The sequence below is a fragment of the Coregonus clupeaformis genome, chromosome 26 (assembly GCF_020615455.1).
Source record: "Coregonus clupeaformis isolate EN_2021a chromosome 26, ASM2061545v1, whole genome shotgun sequence".
Classification (NCBI taxonomy): domain Eukaryota; kingdom Metazoa; phylum Chordata; class Actinopteri; order Salmoniformes; family Salmonidae; genus Coregonus; species Coregonus clupeaformis.
Window position 1 is genome coordinate 13,581,677 of NC_059217.1, and position 18,416 is coordinate 13,600,092.

General features: G+C 43.3%; 1 protein-coding gene across 2 annotated transcripts in view; it reads left to right on the forward strand.

Annotated features, from left to right (window-relative positions):
• LOC121540402 (anosmin-1-like) overlaps nt 1-18,416 on the forward strand; it is a 113,227-nt gene that overhangs the window by 38,434 nt on the left and 56,377 nt on the right. The window lies entirely within an intron of this gene.

The following is an 18,416-nucleotide window of genomic DNA, read 5'->3' on the forward strand; positions in this document are numbered from 1 at the left end:
GGTAGTGGGTTCGATCCCCGGGACCACCCATACACAAAAATGTATGCACGCTTTGGATAAAAGCGTCTGCTAAATGGCATATTATTATTATTATTATATTATATTGTGTGTGTCATATCAAATCACATTCTATTTGTCTCATGCTTTGTAAACAACAGGTGTAGACTAACAGTGAAATGCTCACTTTTGTGCCCTTCCCAACAATGCAGAGAGAAAGAAAATAGAGAAATAATAGAAAAGTAAAACAGGCAATAATAAAAGTAATAATAAATACACAATGAGTAACGATAACTTACTATATACACAGGGTACCAGTACCGAGTCGATGTGCAGGGGTACGAGGCAATTGAGGAAAATATGTAGGAATAAAGTGACAGAAACAGTAGCAGGAGCGTATGTGAGGAGTCAAAAAAGGTAGTGCAAAAAGGGTCAATGCAGATAGTTAAATAGTTAACCAAATAGCTAACTATTTAGCAGTCTTATGGCTTGGGGGTAGAAGCTGTTCAGGGTCCTGTTGGTTCCAGACTTGGTGCATCGGTAGCAGAGAGAACAGTCTATGACTTTGGTGGCTAGATTCTTTGACAATCTTTAGTGCCTTCCTCTGACACCGCCTGGTATAGAGGTCCTGGATGGCAGGGAGCTCGGCCCCAGTGATGTACTGGGCCGTACACACTACCCTCTGTAGTGCCTTGCGGTCGGATGCCAAGCAGTTGCCATACCAAGTAGTGATACAGCCAGTCAGGATGCTCTCAATGGTGCAGCTGTAGACTTTTTGAGGATCTGATGGCCCATGCCAAATCTTTTCAGCCTCCTGAGGGGGAAGAGGCGTTGTCATGCACTCTTCACGGCTGTATTGGTGTGTGTGGACCATGATAGATTCTTACTGATGTGTGTGTGTGTGTGTGTGTGACTACCCACACATTTTCCATCTCCAGTATTTCAACACAGCCCTGACTGTCTGTATTATGGCTCCTTCTAAATTAAATCTAATCTCTCCATTCAATGGAAATGGCCAGCGGTCACTGGCTTTATCTGAACTGCTCTATCTGTCCACTAAACACAGCAGGTAGGCTACTGTACTGTGTAATGTAGCACACACACACACACACACACACACACACACACACACACACACACACACACACACACACACACACACACACTCATGCAGCTATTCAGCCCTGATCATAGCGTATTCAGGGATACATTGTTCCCTCCCTCAGGTCAAGGTTTGGGTCAGGGACCTCTCTTCCCCTCCCTACCCGCCTTGCTGAGTTGATTACATTTTTGGACGCTACCTATTTTCAGCACCTTGATTAAATTCACCACCTTGGGTCCTATCCCAATGAACCAATAACCTTGTGAATAGTTTCTCATCGTGGGTGATTGGATGTCGCTGAAGTATTGAGAGGAGTAAGAGTGGTTGAAAGCGGTCTGTTTTGCCAGAGGTGAATGTAACGAATTAAAAATACTCGTTACTGTAATTGAGCAGTTTTTCTGAGTACTTGTACTTTTTTAGTATTTTTCAAAGTCAGTTATTGTACTTTTACTTAAGTATGTTTTGAATGAAGTATTGTACTTCGCTACCTTTTTAAAACCATCCGTTACAGAGTACAATTTTGTAGGCTTTACATAATAGTAAATCATGATGGCACGGAAAGTTTGTGGAACCATAAAAAAAAAAATGCTCATGTTGTTTAGTCAGTGACCAATCAAATCAAATTTCACGCATTGAGCCAAAACAGGCCAATCAAATAAAGATGTGCACACACAGTTGGAATATTTTCAAAAAGGCAAAAATAACTTAGCTAGTACAAGACATATCGAAAGAGAGGAAAAGGTTTTTTATCAAAGTGGTGTGTGTGAAAAACAATGGAGATGAAGGAGAGTCAGGAGACAATCCAGACACAGACAGATCCCTGGCCGATGTTTTGTAAATTTGTAAATTTGGTTTACAAAATGTAATTGCTTATTTGCTACGTGTGGCTTACTTGATCGAATTGAAGTTTCATAATGCTTAGGTTGTTACTAGTGCACTGATATACAGTACCAGTAAAAAGTTTGGACACCTACTCATTCAAGGGTCTTTCTTTATTTTTTTACTATTTTCTACATTGTACATCATAACTATGAAATAACACATATGGAATCATGTACTAACCAAAAAAGTGTTAAACAAATCAAAATATATTTTATATTTGAGATTCTTCAAAGTAGCCACCCTTTGCTTTGCTGACAGCTTTGCACACTCTTGGCATTCTCTCAACCAACTTCATGAGGTAGTCACCTGGAATGCATTTCAATTAACGGTTGTGTCTTATTAAAAGTCAATTTGTGGAATTTCTTTCCTTAATGCATTTGAGCCAATCAGTTGTGTTGTTACAAGGTAGGGGTGGTTTACAGAAGATGGCCCTATTTGGTAAAAGACCAAGAAGTCCGTATTATGGCAAGAACAGCTCAAATAAGCAAAGAGAAACGACAGTCCATCATTACTTTAAGACATGAAGGTCAGTCAATGCGGAACATTTCAAGAATTTGAAAGTTTCTTCAAGTGCAGTCGCAAAAACCATCAAGCGCTATGATGAAACTAGCTCTCATGAGGACCGCCAAAGGAAAGGAAGACCCAGAGTTACCTCTGCTGCAGAGGGTAAGTTCATTAGAGTTATTAGCCTCAGAAATTGCAGCCCAAATAAATGCTTCACAGAGTTCAAGTAACAGACACATCTCAACATCAACTGTTCAGGGGAGACTGCGTGAATCAGGCCTTCATGGTCAAATTTCTGCAAAGAAACCACTACTAAAAGGACACCAATAAGAAGAAGAGACTTGCTTGGGCCAAGAAACACGAGCAATGGACATTAGACCGGTGGAAATCTGTCCTTTGGTCTGATGAGTCTAAATTGGAGATTTTTGGTTCCAACCCCCGTGTCTTTGTGAGACGCAGAGTAGGTGAACGGATGATCTCCGCATGTGTGGTTCCCACCGTGAAGCATGGAGGAGGAGGTGTGATGGTGTAGGGGTGCTTTGCTGGTGACACTGTTGGTGATTTATTTAGAATTCAAGGCACACTTATCCAGCATGGCTACCACAGCATTCCGCAGCGATACGCCATCCCATCTGTGTTTGCGCTTAGTGGGACCATCATTTGTTTTTCAACAGTACAATGACCCAACACACCTCCAGGCTGTGTAAGGGCTATTTGACCAAGAAGGAGAGTGATGGAGTTCTGCATCAGATGACATGGCCTCCACAATCACCCGACCTCAACCCAATTGAGATGGTTTGGGATGAGTTGGACCGCAGAGTGAAGGAAAAGCAGCCAACAAGTGCTCAGCATATGTGGTAACTCCTTCAAGACTGTTGGAAAAGCATTCCAGGTGAAGCTGGTTGAGAGAATGCCAAGAGTTTGCAAAGCTGTCATCAAGGAAAAGGGTGGCTAGTTTGAAGAATCTCATATATAAAATATAGTTCGATTTGATTAACAATTCTTTGGTTACTACATGATTCAATATGTGTTATTTCAGAGTTTTGATTTTATTCTACAATGTAAAAAATTGTAAAAATAAAGAAAAACCCTTGAATGACTAGGTGTTTCCAAACTTTTGACTGGTACTGTAAGTAGGAGACCTGCCATCCAGGCAACTTTGAGAAAAACACTTTATTTCTGAGTTGTGCCTTTTGTTCACACACATATCTGCCCTCTCATTGGCTAGAATGGTCCAACCTGATCTTGCCTCCTCCCAACTGCCTTCCATTTTTGATGATATTTGTTTTCATTGTAAGAGTGTTTATTGTATAGATATGGCAACTCCTATCTTGCTGTGAAAAAAACAAACAAAATTGGGCTATTCTTCAGGCCTTTTAGGCGGGTTTTGCGTGGTAATTGGGCTAGAAATTTGAGCTTGACCTGGCAACCCTGGAGTGGCCACTAGAGTTCTATATAATCGATAGTCTGTGTTTAAGCACAGAAGAGTTGACAGTGTAATCATGCAATTCAAGCTTTGCCTACCCAGGATGAAGGAGGGGGCCGCCTACAAAAACTCTGCCTCAAACTTGAGGAAACATGTAGAGGTAAGATAACTAGTTATGAATTATAAAAAAAAGTCACTATGGATGGCTTTAGCAATGTATGTATTCTGAGCCTAGGTTAGCGTTAACTAGCTATCCTTTCAGCTAATGATAGCTGATAATGATAGCTGTTACTGTGCTTAGCATGTCATTGTCACTATGTCCTTTGGTGGCTAGCTAGCTAGCCATATAATTTATCTGGGCTAGCTAAAAACATTAGGCAAACGTCAGCAAGTGAACTAACTAGCTAGCTAACAACTTGGTCATGACATATTTAGAAAGACCTAGGATTTTTGGCTATATACTTTGTGTAAATTGGAATAATGTTCATCTAAAAGCCAGACTCACTAGCTAAGTCTCACATAGAATGGGTAAAATTGTTCTTTTTTTAGCCAGCTATATTTGGTTAGATCATTCAGATGTATGAAAGCATTGAATAGCCAAATATCACACAATTCAATCACATAAAAAGTATGTTTGCTGGGTAAAACTTTACTATAACTGTGGCCTAAACTTTACATAAGCATTCAAAACATCTTTATGAAGCCATTCGTGACACAATAATGATAGTTGAAGTAGGCCTATCATTCATTACATTAACCTTCATTATTTATGTATTCATTCAACATCAGTGTCCCTCAAAAGTAATGTTTTGTCTACACATCATTATCATTGAATTGAGTGTGTGTGTGTGAAGTGCGAGACAATAGATTGGTTTTATAGAAATTAATTTAAAAGTAACCCAACTGTGTGTTTCATGAGGTCATGTGACATTCATTTTGCATACATTGATGGCATATTTTTGGAAACATCCATCAAAGATGACGGTCTACAATAACCTCACCTCAGCACGCAAAATTAAGCGGACCAAGGAACCATCAAACCCCCCTTCAGCAAGCAAAGATATCTGACATGATGGCAGTGGGAGGAGGTAGAGGTATCTCACAGGCGACCGTTGACAAGCTTGTCATTAATTTCATCTGTGAGGGTCAACAGTCATGCTCTGTGGTAAAGCAACCAGGTTTGAAAGAGTTGGTAACCACCCTGGAACCTCAATGCAAGGTAATCTCCAGACAGTTCAAGAATACATGAGGAAGACTGAACAGCTTCTACCCCCAGTCAATTATGTTGCCGCCACCACCGATTGTTGGACAGCTCATCAAATGTTACATCAGGATCACATCCCACTGCATAGATGAAGAAACCCTGGAGAGAAGATCCACTGCACTTGCTTGTAAGAGGTTGAGAAGTTCCTATATCTTCGATGTGCTTGCAGGTACGCTTGATGACATCCATTGTGCGTACAGGATCAGGGGGAAAGTGATAAGAACCACAATTGACAGTGGATCTAACTTCATCAAATCATTCAATGTTTTTGGAGAGCAGACCCAGTCAGAAGTAATGGAAGCAGCAGACCCATGCCAATTGGCCACATTGTGGCGCTACAACATGCGATTGAAGATGCAAACTTTGAAAGGTCACGTCCCTCTCCCATGTGGTCATGTCCCTCACCCACGGTCACACGCAAGGTTGCACCCTCCAGGTCCTTACCATCTCATGGGAATTTGCATGTGAATTTTGACCTTACGGAGGAACAATTATAATAATGAACCAGAACAAATACAAGCTTCGCTGCTGAACCCCTAAATATTGAATGCATTTAATGAGAACTAAAAGGTGTGCAACATGAAAATATTTATGCTGTGTACATTGTGTAATTTATTGACGGTTCCTAACTAGCACCGGAGATGGGCTATCCAAAATCAAACCAACTTTGCCACAGTCATACACCAACCGGCTGAAGCTAATTGGATAAATAATTTGGCTAGACACCCACATCAAACCACACCCCAATACCAATTCACATTTGAATTAAGTCATGGCCGCTAGCATTTCTTAATAACCCAACTCTAAAACCAGGCCAAATCAGTAAGTGCAGTCGCCCATTAAAGGCAATGTTCCCACGTTCTCAGATATCCTATTTACGGTAAATGCTGCATATGTCAGTTCAATTGGAAATTGCCTTTAAAATCCACAATGCCTAAAACTTGCGATCACATTGACTCACGGCTTTAACCAGCTAGAGCCATATACTACAAATGTACTCTGAACAAAAATATAAACGTAACATGCAACAATTTTCAAAGATTTTACTGAGTTACAGTTCATATAAGAATCAGTCAATTGAAATAAATAAATTAGGCCCTAGTTTATGGATTTCACATGACTGGGAATACAGATATCCATCTGTTGTTCACAGATACCTTAAAAAAAGTGTTTTGCCTCATGCAGCGTGACACGTCTCCTTCGCATAGAGTTGATCAGGCTGTTGATTGTGGCCTGTGGAATGTTATCCCCACTCCTCTTCAATGGCTGTGCGAAGTTGCTGGATATTGGCGGAAACTGGAACACGCTGTCGTACACATCGATCCAGCATCCCAAACATGCTCAATGGGTGACATGTCTGGTGAGTATGCAGGCCATGGAAGAAGTGGGACAATTTCAGCTTCCAGTAATTGTGTACAAATCCTTGCGACATGGGGCCTTGCATTATCATTCTGAAACATGAGGTGATGGCGGTGGATGAATGGCACGCCAATGGGCCTCAGGATCTCGTCACGGTATCTTTGTGCATTCAAATTGCCATCAATAAAATGCAATTGTGTTCGTTGTCCGTAGCTTATGTCTGCCCATAACATAACCCCACCGCCACCATGGGGCTCTCTGTTCACAACGTTGACATCAGCAAACCGCTCGCCCACACGACGCCCAGTACAGTTGAAACCAGTATTCATCCGTGAAGAGCACACTTCTCAAACATGCCACTACCATGGAAGGTGAGCATTTGCCCACTGAAGTAAGTTATGACGCAGAACTGCAGTCAGGTCAAGACCCTGGTGAGGACGACGAGCACGCAGATGAGCTTATCTGAGATGGTTTCTGACAGTTTGTGCAGAAATTATTTGGTTGTGCAAACCCACAGTTTCATCAGCTGTCCGGGTGGCTGATCTCAGATGATCCCGCAGGTGAAGAAGCCGGATGTGGAGATCCTGGGCTAGCATGGTTACATGTGGTCTGCTGTTGTGAGGCTGGTTGGACATACTGCCAAATTCTCTAAAACAACGTTGGAGGCAACTTATGGTAGAGAAATGAACATTCAACAGCTCTGGTGACATTCCTGCAGTCAGCATGCCAATTGCACGCTCTCTCAATTATTGAGTTATCTGTGACATTGTGTTGTGTGACAAAACATCACATTTTAGAGAGGCCTTTTATTGTCCCCAGCACAAGGTGCACCTCTGTAAAGGTCATGCTGTTTAATCAGCTTCTTGATATGCCACACCTGTCAGGTGGATGGATTATCTTGGCAAAGGATAAATGCTCACTAACAGGGATGTAAACATATTTGTGCCAAAAATGAAATAATGCTTTTTGTGCGTATGAAAGATCTGGGATCTTTTATTTCAGCTCATGAAACATGGGACCAACACTTTACATATTGCTTTTACAGTTTTGTCCAGTATAATTTGAGGAGTTAGCGAGGTAACTTTAGTCAAGGCGGGATAACCGGTACCATGAAAGTGGCTCACCTTTTAGCCAGGTACATTTCTATGGCAAAGAATGGTTCAGAACTAACCTGCTCCGGGGCAGGCTAACTCAGGGCTAAGTCTGACCCAGATGCAGAAGAGTCTGCAGAGCAGGTTGAGTACCAAGGCACATTTTCCATCCAATTAGATTACAGTGGCCTAGAGTATCAACTCCCTGAGCATCAACGGTGTGCGTGTAACCTGCTGAACCTCATTGCAACAACAGATTATTCCCTGGCAGAAAGGAATAGTGACAGCTACAAAAGGTTGTCCCGTTCAGCCATTTGGATTAAACTGGGCGGTCAACCTTGGCTGCTGAAGTTGTAGAGGATGAGTGCAACCTGTAGTTGATCCGGCTGAATCAAACACGTTGGAACTCGACTTCTCTGGTTGGAGAGGAACACATGCTTAATACAAGAGAAAAGGGGGAGGACGCCATAAGGAATGTGTGTGAAGAATTCAAGGTGAAAATGTGAGTAACATTTCAAATAGTATATTCATGTATGTCATTTATTCCTAATACAGTAACAGTTATTGAATTATTACTATTTGAACAGGTGTTAAAATGTGCTTGTGTCTTACAGGCTGAGCCTTGCAGAAATGGCCTTCTTGACTGAGTACTGCTTTGACCCAACTTCACTATTTTGTGATTCTTTTGGCATTTATCTTTATTTTGTTTTCACGAAATGTACAGTGGGGAAAAAAAGTATTTAGTCAGCCACCAATTGTGCAAGTTCTCCCACTTAAAAAGATGAGAGATGCCTGTAATTTTCATCATAGGTACACGTCAACTATGACAGACAAATTGAGGGAAAAAAATCCAGAAAATCACATCGTAGGATTTTTAATGAATTTATTTGCAAATTATGGTGGAAAATAAGTATTTGGTCACCTACAAACAAGCAAGATTTCTGGCTCTCACAGACCTGTAACTTCTTCTTTAAGAGGCTCCTCTGTCCTCCACTCGTTACCTGTATTAATGGCACCTGTTTGAACTTGTTATCAGTATAAAAGACACCTGTCCACAACCTCAAACAGTCACACTCCAAACTCCACTATGGCCAAGACCAAAGAGCTGTCAAAGGACACCAGAAACAAAATTGTAGACCTGCACCAGGCTGGGAAGACTGAATCTGCAATAGGTAAGCAGCTTGGTTTGAAGAAATCAACTGTGGGAGCAATTATTAGGAATTGGAAGACATACAAGACCACTGATAATCTCCCTCGATCTGGGGCTCCACGCAAGATCTCACCCCTTGGGGTCAAAATGATCACAAGAACGGTGAGCAAAAATCCCAGAACCACACGGGGGGACCTAGTGAATGACCTGCAGAGAGCTGGGACCAAAGTAACAAAGCCTACCATCAGTAACACACTACGCCGCCAGGGACTCAAATCCTGCAGTGCAAGACGTGTCCCCCTGCTTAAGCCAGTACATGTCCAGGCCCGTCTGAAGTGCATTTGGATGATCCAGAAGAGGATTGGGAGAATGTCATATGGTCAGATGAAACCAAAATATAACTTTTTGGTAAAAACTCAACTCGTCATGTTTGGAGGACAAAGAATGCTGAGTTGCATCCAAAGAACACCATACCTACTGTGAAGCATGGGGGGTGGAAACATCATGCTTTGGGGCTGTTTTTCTGCAAAGGGACCAGGACGACTGATCCGTGTAAAGGAAAGAATGAATGGGGCCATGTATCGTGAGATTTTGAGTGAAAACCTCCTTCCATCAGCAAGGGCATTGAAGATGAAATGTGGCTGAGTCTTTCAGCATGACAATGATCCCAAACACACCGCCCGGGCAACGAAGGAGTGGCTTCGTAAGAAGCATTTCAAGGTCCTGGAGTGGCCTAGCCAGTCTCCAGATCTCAACCCCATAGAAAATCTTTGGAGGGAGTTGAAAGTCTGTGTTGCCCAGCGACAGCCTCAAAACATCACTGCTCTAGAGGAGATCTGCATGGAGGAATGGGCCAAAATACCAGAAACAGTGTGTGAAAACCTTGTGAAGACTTACAGAAAACGTTTGACCTGTGTCATTGCCAACAAAGGGTATATAACAAAGTATTGAGAAACTTTTGTTATTGACCAAATACTTATTTTCCACCATCATTTGCAAATAAATTCATTAAAAATCCTACAATGTGATTTTCTGGATTATTTTTTCTCATTTTGCCTGTCATAGTTGACGTGTACCTATGATGAAAATTACAGGCCTCTCTCATCTTTTTAAGTGGGAGAACTTGCACAATTGGTGGCTGACTAAATACTTTTTTTCCCCACTGTATCTGCTCTTCTTATAACCAGCAATAACTTTTGAATATCAGATTGGCAGTTACCCCAATTCCGGCTTCAACTTCGACTCATCTGCCCTGGGCTCTTTCTATAATTCCAACCGAATTTTCGGGGCATGCAAGAGGAAACACCTGTGTTACAGAAGCAGGAGAGGGGGAGTTCTGGCGAGATTAAGGCGAAGGCAAAACCGTCCCCCTCTTACCTCCATTCTATCGTGGATTTGCTACCAACGGGGCATTGCTTTCGGAAAAGATACCCCACATGGCTATCCAACTCGATGGATTCTCCATTCATCGAGCGGACAGGACAGTAGAGTCAGGGAGGCTGCCTTTCTTGCCGGCTGCGATTTTAATTCTGTGTCATTAAGACACGTGATGCTCAACTTCCATCAACACGTCTCCTTCGCCACTAGTGGCGATAAAGTCCTAAACTACTGTTACTCTACTCACAAGCAAGCATACAGGGACCTCCCTCGTCGGCCATTCGGCAAATTAGATCATGACTCCAAACAGGAAGTACCCATGACTCGCTCCGTTGAGAAATCGTAATCAGTATCAGAGATTATGCTACAGGACTGCTCTGCTAGTGCTGATTGGAATATGTTCAGAGACTCTGCCAATAACATTGACGAGCTAACCACCACCATCAACGGCTTCATTAGTAAATGCTTCGACGATGTTGTCCCCACAGTGAAGGTTTGCTGCTTCCCCAATCAAAAGCACTGGATTAAAACCAAGGTTGGCGCTAAGCTAAAGGACAGGGCTACCGCGCACAGGGCTATTGCAGACAACCCTGAGGCTACGACTGGGGACAGGAAGAAGTACAAGAAGTCCTGCTACAACCTCCGCAGAGTCATCAAACGAGAATAAAATACAATATAGGAATAAGGTGGAATCATACTACACGGCCTTTGACGCACGCCGCATGTGGCAGGGGCTACAGTCCATTACAAAGGAAGACCCAGCCGTGATCTGCCCAACGATGCCTCTCTTTCAAACGAACAATGGATTTTATGCACGCTTTGACAGTAACAACACCGTACGCGAGGGCCTCCATCGACCCAGAGGACTGGGTGATCTCGCTCTCCGAAGTCGACGTGATTAAGGTCTTTAAGCAGGTCAACACTCGCGGGGCTGGGCGGTATTCCAGGGCGCATTACCAGAGCATGCGCAGATCAGCTGGCAAGCGTATTCACTGTAATTTTCAACCTCTCCTTGTCCCAGTCTGTAATCCCCACGTCTTAAAATGACTACCAACATTCCTGTTCCCAATAACTCTAAGGCTTCATGCCACAATGACTACTGCCCTGTAGCACTCACATCTGTAATCATTAAGTGCTTTGAAAAACTGGTTATGGCACACATCAACGACATCATCCCACACACCCTAGACAAACTCCAATTTGCATACCACAGATCCATAGACAACGCTAACAGATCCATAGACAACGCAATTTCTATTGCACTCCACACTGCCCTCACACACCTAGATAAGAGGTATACCTATGTGAGAATGCTGTTGATTGACAACAGCTCAGCGTTCAGCACCATTGTCCCCTCCAAGATCGTCACCAAGCTTAGGACCCAGGGACTGAACACCTCCGTCTGCAACTGGATCCTGGACTTCCTGATGGGCCAACCCCAGGTGGTGAGGGTAGGCAACAACACATCTGCCACGCTGACCCTCAACACGAGGGCCCCACAGGGATGTATGCTTGGTCCCCTCCTGTACTGCCTGTTCACCCACGACTGCGTGGCCACGCACGACTCCAACACCATCATCAAGTTTGCTGATGACATGACGGTGGTAGGCCTGATCACCGGTGACGATGAGACAGCCTACAGAGAGGAGGTCAATGACCTGGCAGTGTGGTGCCGGGACAACAACCTCTCCCTCAATGTTAGTAAGACCAAGAAGCTGATCGCGGACAGCCCAGTACATCACTGGGGCTGAGCTCCCTGCCATCCAGGACCACTATATCAGGCGGTGTGAAAGGAAGGCCCGGAAAATAGTTAAAGACTCCAGCCACCCAAGCCATAGACTGTTCTCTCTGCTTCCGCACAGCAAGCGGTGCCAGTGCATCAAGTCTGACACCAACAGGCTACTGAACAGCTTCTATCCCCAAGCCATAAGTCTGCTAAATAGCTAAGGGGTGCTGGAGGGGTGCTCTCATCTTATCTACCAACATAGATAGGGCTCTAACTCCTCTAGCCCCACAGTGAAATAGGGTGCAGGCCAGGCAGCAGGCTGTTAGCCAACCTGCCAGCTTAGTGGAGTCTGCCAATAGCACAGTCAGTGTAGTCAGCTCAGCCATACCCATTGAGACTGTGTCTGTGCCTCGACCTAGGTTGGGCAAAACTAAACATGGCGGTGTTCGCCTTAGCAATCTTATTAGGATAAAGACCTCCTCCATTCCTGCCATTATTGAAAGAGATCGTGATACCTCACATCTCAAAATAGGGTTACTTAATGTTAGATCCCTCACTTCAAAGGCAGTCATAGTCAATGAACTAATCACTGATCATAATCTTGATGTGATTGGCCTGACTGAAACATGGCTTAAGCCTGATGAATTTACTGTGTTAAATGAGGCCTCACCTCCTGGTTACACTAGTGACCATATTCCCCGTGCATCCCGCAAAGGCGGAGGTGTTGCTAACATTTACGATAGCAAATTTCAATTTACAAAAAAAAAAATGGCGTTTTCGTCTTTTGAGCTTCTAGTCATGAAATCTATGCAGCCTACTCAATCACTTTTTATAGCTACTGTTTACAGGCCTCCTGGGCCATATACAGCGTTCCTCTCTGAGTTTCCTGAATTCCTATCAGACCTTGTAGTCATAGCAGATCATATTCTAATTTTTGGTGATTTTAATATTCACATGGAGAAGTCCACAGACCCACTCCAAAAGTCTTTCGGAGCCATCATCGACTCAGTGGGTTTTGTCCAACATGTCTCTGGACCTACTCACTGCCACAGTCATACTCTGGACCTAGTTTTGTCCCATGGAATAAATGTTGTAGATCTTAATGTTTTTCCACAAAATCCTGGACTATCGGACCACCATTTTATTACGTTTGCAATCGCAACAAATAATCTGCTCAGACCCCAACCAAGGAGCATCAAAAGTCGTGCTATAAATTCTCAGACAACACAAAAATTCCTTGATGCCCTTCCAGACTCCTTCTGCCTACCCAAGGACGTCAGAGGACAAAAATCAGTTAACCACTTAACTGAGGAACTCAATTTAACCTTGCGCAATACCCTAGATGCAGTTGCACCCCTAAAAACGAAAAACATTTGTCATAAGAAACTAGCTCCCTGGTATACAGAAAATACCCGAGCTTTGAAGCAAGCTTCCAGGAAATTGGAACGGAAATGGCGCCACACCAAACTGGAAGTCTTCCGACTAGCTTGGAAAGACAGTACCGTGCAGTACCGAAGAGCCCTCACTGCTGCTCGATCATCCTACTTTTCCAACTTAATCGAGGAAAATAAGAACAATCCAAAATTTCTTTTGATACTGTTGCAAAGCTAACTAAAAAGCAGCATTCCCCAAGAGAGGATGGCTTTCACTTCAGCAGTAATAAATTCATGAACTTCTTTGAGGAAAAGATCATGACCATTAGAAAGCAAATTACGGACTCCTCTTTGAATCTGCGTATTCCTCCAGGGCTTAGCTGTCCTGGATCTGCACAGCTCTGCGAGGGCCTGGGATCGGGAGAGACACTTAAGTGTTTTAGTACTATATCTCTTGACACAATGATGAAAATAATCATGGCCTCTAAACCTTCAAGCTGCATACTGGATCCTATTCCTACTAAACTGCTGAAGGAGCTGCTTCCTGTGCTTGGCCCTCCTATGTTGAACATAATAAACAGCTCTCTATCCACCGGATGTGTACCAAACTCACTAAAAGTGGCAGTGATAAAGCCTCTCTTGAAAAAGCCAAACCTTGACCCGGAAAATATAAAAAACTATCGGCCTATATCGAATCTTCCATTTCTCTCAAAAATTTTAGAAAAAGCTGTTGCGCAGCAACTCACTGCCTTTCTGAAGACAAACAATGTATACGAAATGCTTCAGTCTGGTTTTAGACCCCATCATAGCACTGAGACTGCACTTGTGAAGGTGGTAAATGACCTTTTAATGGCGTCAGACCGAGGCTCTGCATCTGTCCTCGTGCTACTAGACCTTAGTGCTGCCTTTGACACCATCGATCACCACATTCTTTTGGAGAGACTGGAAACCCAAATTGGTCTACACGGACAAGTTCTGGCCTGGTTTAGATCTTACCTGTCGGAAAGATATCAGTTTGTCTCTGTGAATGGTCTGTCCTCCGACAAATCAACTGTACATTTCGGTGTTCCTCAAGGTTCCGTTTTAGGACCACTATTGTTTTCACTATATATTTTACCTCTTGGGGATGTTATTCGAAAACATAATGTTAACTTTCACTGCTATGCGGATGACACACAGCTGTACATTTCAATGAAACATGGTGAAGCCCCCAAAATTGCCCTCGCTAGAAGCCTGTGTTTCAGACATAAGGAAGTGGATGGCTGAAAACTTTCTACTTTTAAACTCGGACAAAACATAGATGCTTGTTCTAGGTCCCAAGAAACAAAGAGATCTTCTGTTAAATCTGACAATTCATCTTGATGGTTGTAAAGTCGTCTCAAATAAAACTGTGAAGGACCTCGGCGTTACTCTTGACCCTGATCTCTCTTTTGACGAACATATCAAGACTGTTTCAAGGACAGCTTTTTCCATCTACGTAACATTGCAAAAATCAGAAATGTTCTGTCCAAAAATGATGCAGAAAAATTAATCCATGCATTTGTTACTTCTAGGTTAGACTACTGCAATGCTCTACTTTCCGGCTACCCGGATAAAGCACTAAATAAACTTCAGTTAGTGCTAAATACGGCTGCTAGAATCCTGACTAGAACCAAGAAATTTGATCATATTACTCCAGTGCTAGCTTCCCTACACTGGCTTCCTGTTAAGGCAAGGGCTGATTTCAAGGTTTTACTGTTAACCTATAAAGCGTTACATGGGCTTGCTCCTATCTATCTTTCCGAGTTGGTCCTGCCGTACATACCAATACGTACGCTACGGTCACAAGACGCAGGCCTCCTAATTGTCCCTAGAATTTCTAAGCAAACAGCGGGAGGCAGGGCTTTCTCCTATAGATCTCCATTTTTATGGAACAGTCTGCCTACCCATGTGAGAGACGCAGACTCGGTCTCAACCTTTAAGTCTTTACTGAAGACTTATCTCTTCAGTAGGTCATATGATTGAGTGTAGTCTGGCCCAGGAGTGTGAAGGTGAACGGAAAGGCTCTGGAGCAACGAACAGCCCTTGCTGTCTCTGCCAGGCCGGTTCCCCTCTCTCCACTGGGGTTCTCTGCCTCTAACCCTGTTACAGGGGCTGAGTCACTGGCTTGCTGGTGCTCTTTCATGCTGTCCCTAGGAGGGGTGCGTCACTTGAGTGGGTTGAGTTACTGACGTGATCTTCCTGTCTGGGTTGGCGCCCCCCCTTGGCTTGTGCTGTGGTGGAGACCTCTGTGGGCTATACTCGGCCTTGTCTCAGGATTGTAAGTTGGTGGTTGAGGATATCCCTCTAGTGGTGTGGGGGCTGTGCTTTGGCAGAGTGGGTGGGGTTATATCCTTCCTGTTTGGCCCTGTCCGGGGTTTCTTCGGATGGGGCCACAGTGTCTCCGGACCGCTCCTGTCTCAGCCTCCAGTATTTATGCTGCAGTAGTTTATGTGTCGGGGGGCTGGGGTTAGTTGGTTATACCTGGAGTACTTCTCCTGTCTTATCCAGTGTCCTGTGTGAATTTAAGTATGCTCTCTCTAATTCTCTCGTTCTCTCTTTCTCTCTGAGAACCTGAGCCCTAGGACCATACGTCAGGACTACCGGGCATGCTGACACCTTGCTGTCCCCAGTCCGCCTGGCCTTGCTGCTATTCCAGTTTCAACTGTTCTGCCTGCGGTTACGAAACCCCTACCTGTCCCAGACCTGCTGTTTTCAACTCTTAATGATCGGCTATGAAAAGCCAACTGAGAGACCTGAGCCCTAGGACCATACGTTGGGACTACCGGCCGTGGTGACTCCTTGCTGTCCCCAGTCCGCCTGGCCTTGCTGCTATTCCAGTTTCAACTGTTCTGCCTGCGGTTATGGAACCCCTACCTGTCCCAGACCTGCTGTTTTCAACTCTTGATGATCGGCTATGGAGAGCCAACTGAGATTTATTCCTGATTATTATTTGACCATGCTTGTCACTTATGAACATTTTTGAACATCTTGGCATGGTTCTGTTATAATCTCCACCCGGCACAGCCAGAAGAGGACTGGCCACCCCTCATAGCCTGGTTCCTCTCTAGGTTTCTTCCTAGGTTTTGGCCTTTCTAGGGAGTTTTTCCTAGCCACCGTGCTTCTACACCTGCATTACTAGCTGTTTGGGGTTTTAGGCTGGGTTTCTGTACAGCACTTCGAGATATTAGCTGATGTACGAAGGGCTATATAAAATAAAATTGATTGATTGAACAGAAAGTCTGTGTAGCCAATCTACATTTGTTATTTGTTTTTGCACTGTCTCTATGCACACTCACAGGACTCTACACACTCACGGACACTGACACTCCAACACACACATAAAATGTACACACATTTACACTGACTCTACACACACTCACTTACAATCATCATTTACGCTGCTGCTACTCTGTTTATCATATATCCTAATGCCTAGTCACCTTACCCCCTATAGATATGTACTGCAGTATCCCTGCACATTGAAACATATGGTATTGGAACTGACCCTGTATATAGCTTTTTATTTTCTCGTGTTCTTCTTATTTCTTATTTTTATTTCTCGTGTGTTTTTGTTCTACCATATGTTATTTCTAGTGCTACATTGATTACTGCATTGTTGGGTTTGGAGCTTGCATTTCACTTTAGTTGTGCACGTGACATTAAAAACTTGAAACTTGATGAAGCCTGTGGTGACGGCTTTGAACATCCTACAGTCAGAAACCAACACGCATATGGGGTGGCTGCTGCCGGGGATATTCTCACTACAAGCAAAACTAAAGAGGCTGGAAGCATCTTGTAAGATGTGCCTACCACTCAGAGCCATTCAGGAGGATCTCCAAAAGCGCTGTGGAGGAATGATGGAAGATCCCTACTTTATCGCCAACTGCTGTAATTCTTCTGTCAAAGTTCAAGACCTCTTGGACTGACAAAGCAGATGTCATCGAAACAGGTAAGATTTCCTCACTCTAATATTTGTCTGATTATTTGTTAACCTAGAATCTCCCATTCACCTTTTACTTGCGTCTTGTATATTACTGTGAGTCTACACAATAGGTACAGCTAGACATGGAATCATCTCAACATTAGACAACTTTTAGGTCTGAGAACATCCTACAAACTCAGTCTCAGTATCTAAGAATAACAAGTATGGAAAGTCTGTGTTTGGGTTATTGTAATGTCAGTGATATGATGAACTAAGTTGCCACATGAAGCAGAATTGCAGAAATATTCAATATGTGTATGTAAGTAACCTTGTCCCCAGGCTCGAATTGCTGGCGCATAGAGCAAAGTGGAACTTGAAAGGGATGTGGTTAAAATTGTGGAGGGAGAGAGACTGAGGCTGCTACAGCTGTATTAGATGGGACTTTGAAAAATGGCAAAAATTGCCAATTAAAATGAATGCTCTATCACAATTTTCGGGCGTATAAAAGTTTGAAAACTATTTAGAAGATTCATACTTTCAGATTTTCCAAACTCACATCCTTGTTTAAATCATTGCACTGCTCATGCTTTGAAGTCTACAATGTAGGGGGGAGGTTCTAAGGGTTATGCTAGATGGTGATGGACTGCGAGATTAGCCAATTAAAACCAGCAGTTGTTTCTGCCATAGACTTCCAGTCGTGTTCCATTCTGAGGCCCTGTCAAACCAGACGGTTCAACAGAGAGAGAGCCGGCTGGTGGACGAGATTAAGAGAGAAATTAAGTGAATCATTAATGTTCTATATGTTTTTTACACTGAGGACCACATTGTACATATTGTTTTGTATTAGATACAATAAATGAACTTAGTTCCTACTGTACATTTATTTCCTCTTCTTTTTTACATACATTGCGTGGAATAGAGCACGTTTAGCAACGTCAATGTTTTTATTTTAAAAGTAACTAAATTACTTTTACTCTGAATACTTTTAAGATGAGCTACTTTTTACTTGAGTAGTTGTGTTACACCAGTAGTTTTAATTCTTGAGTACAATTTTATAAAAGTATCAGTACTTCTACATGAGTAGGATATTTTAGTACGCTTTCCATCCCTGTGTTTTGCCAATCAAATCTCATTCAGTCTCTCTCTCTCTCTCTCTCTCTCTCTCTCTCTCTCTCTCTCACACACACACACACACACACACACACACACACACACACACACA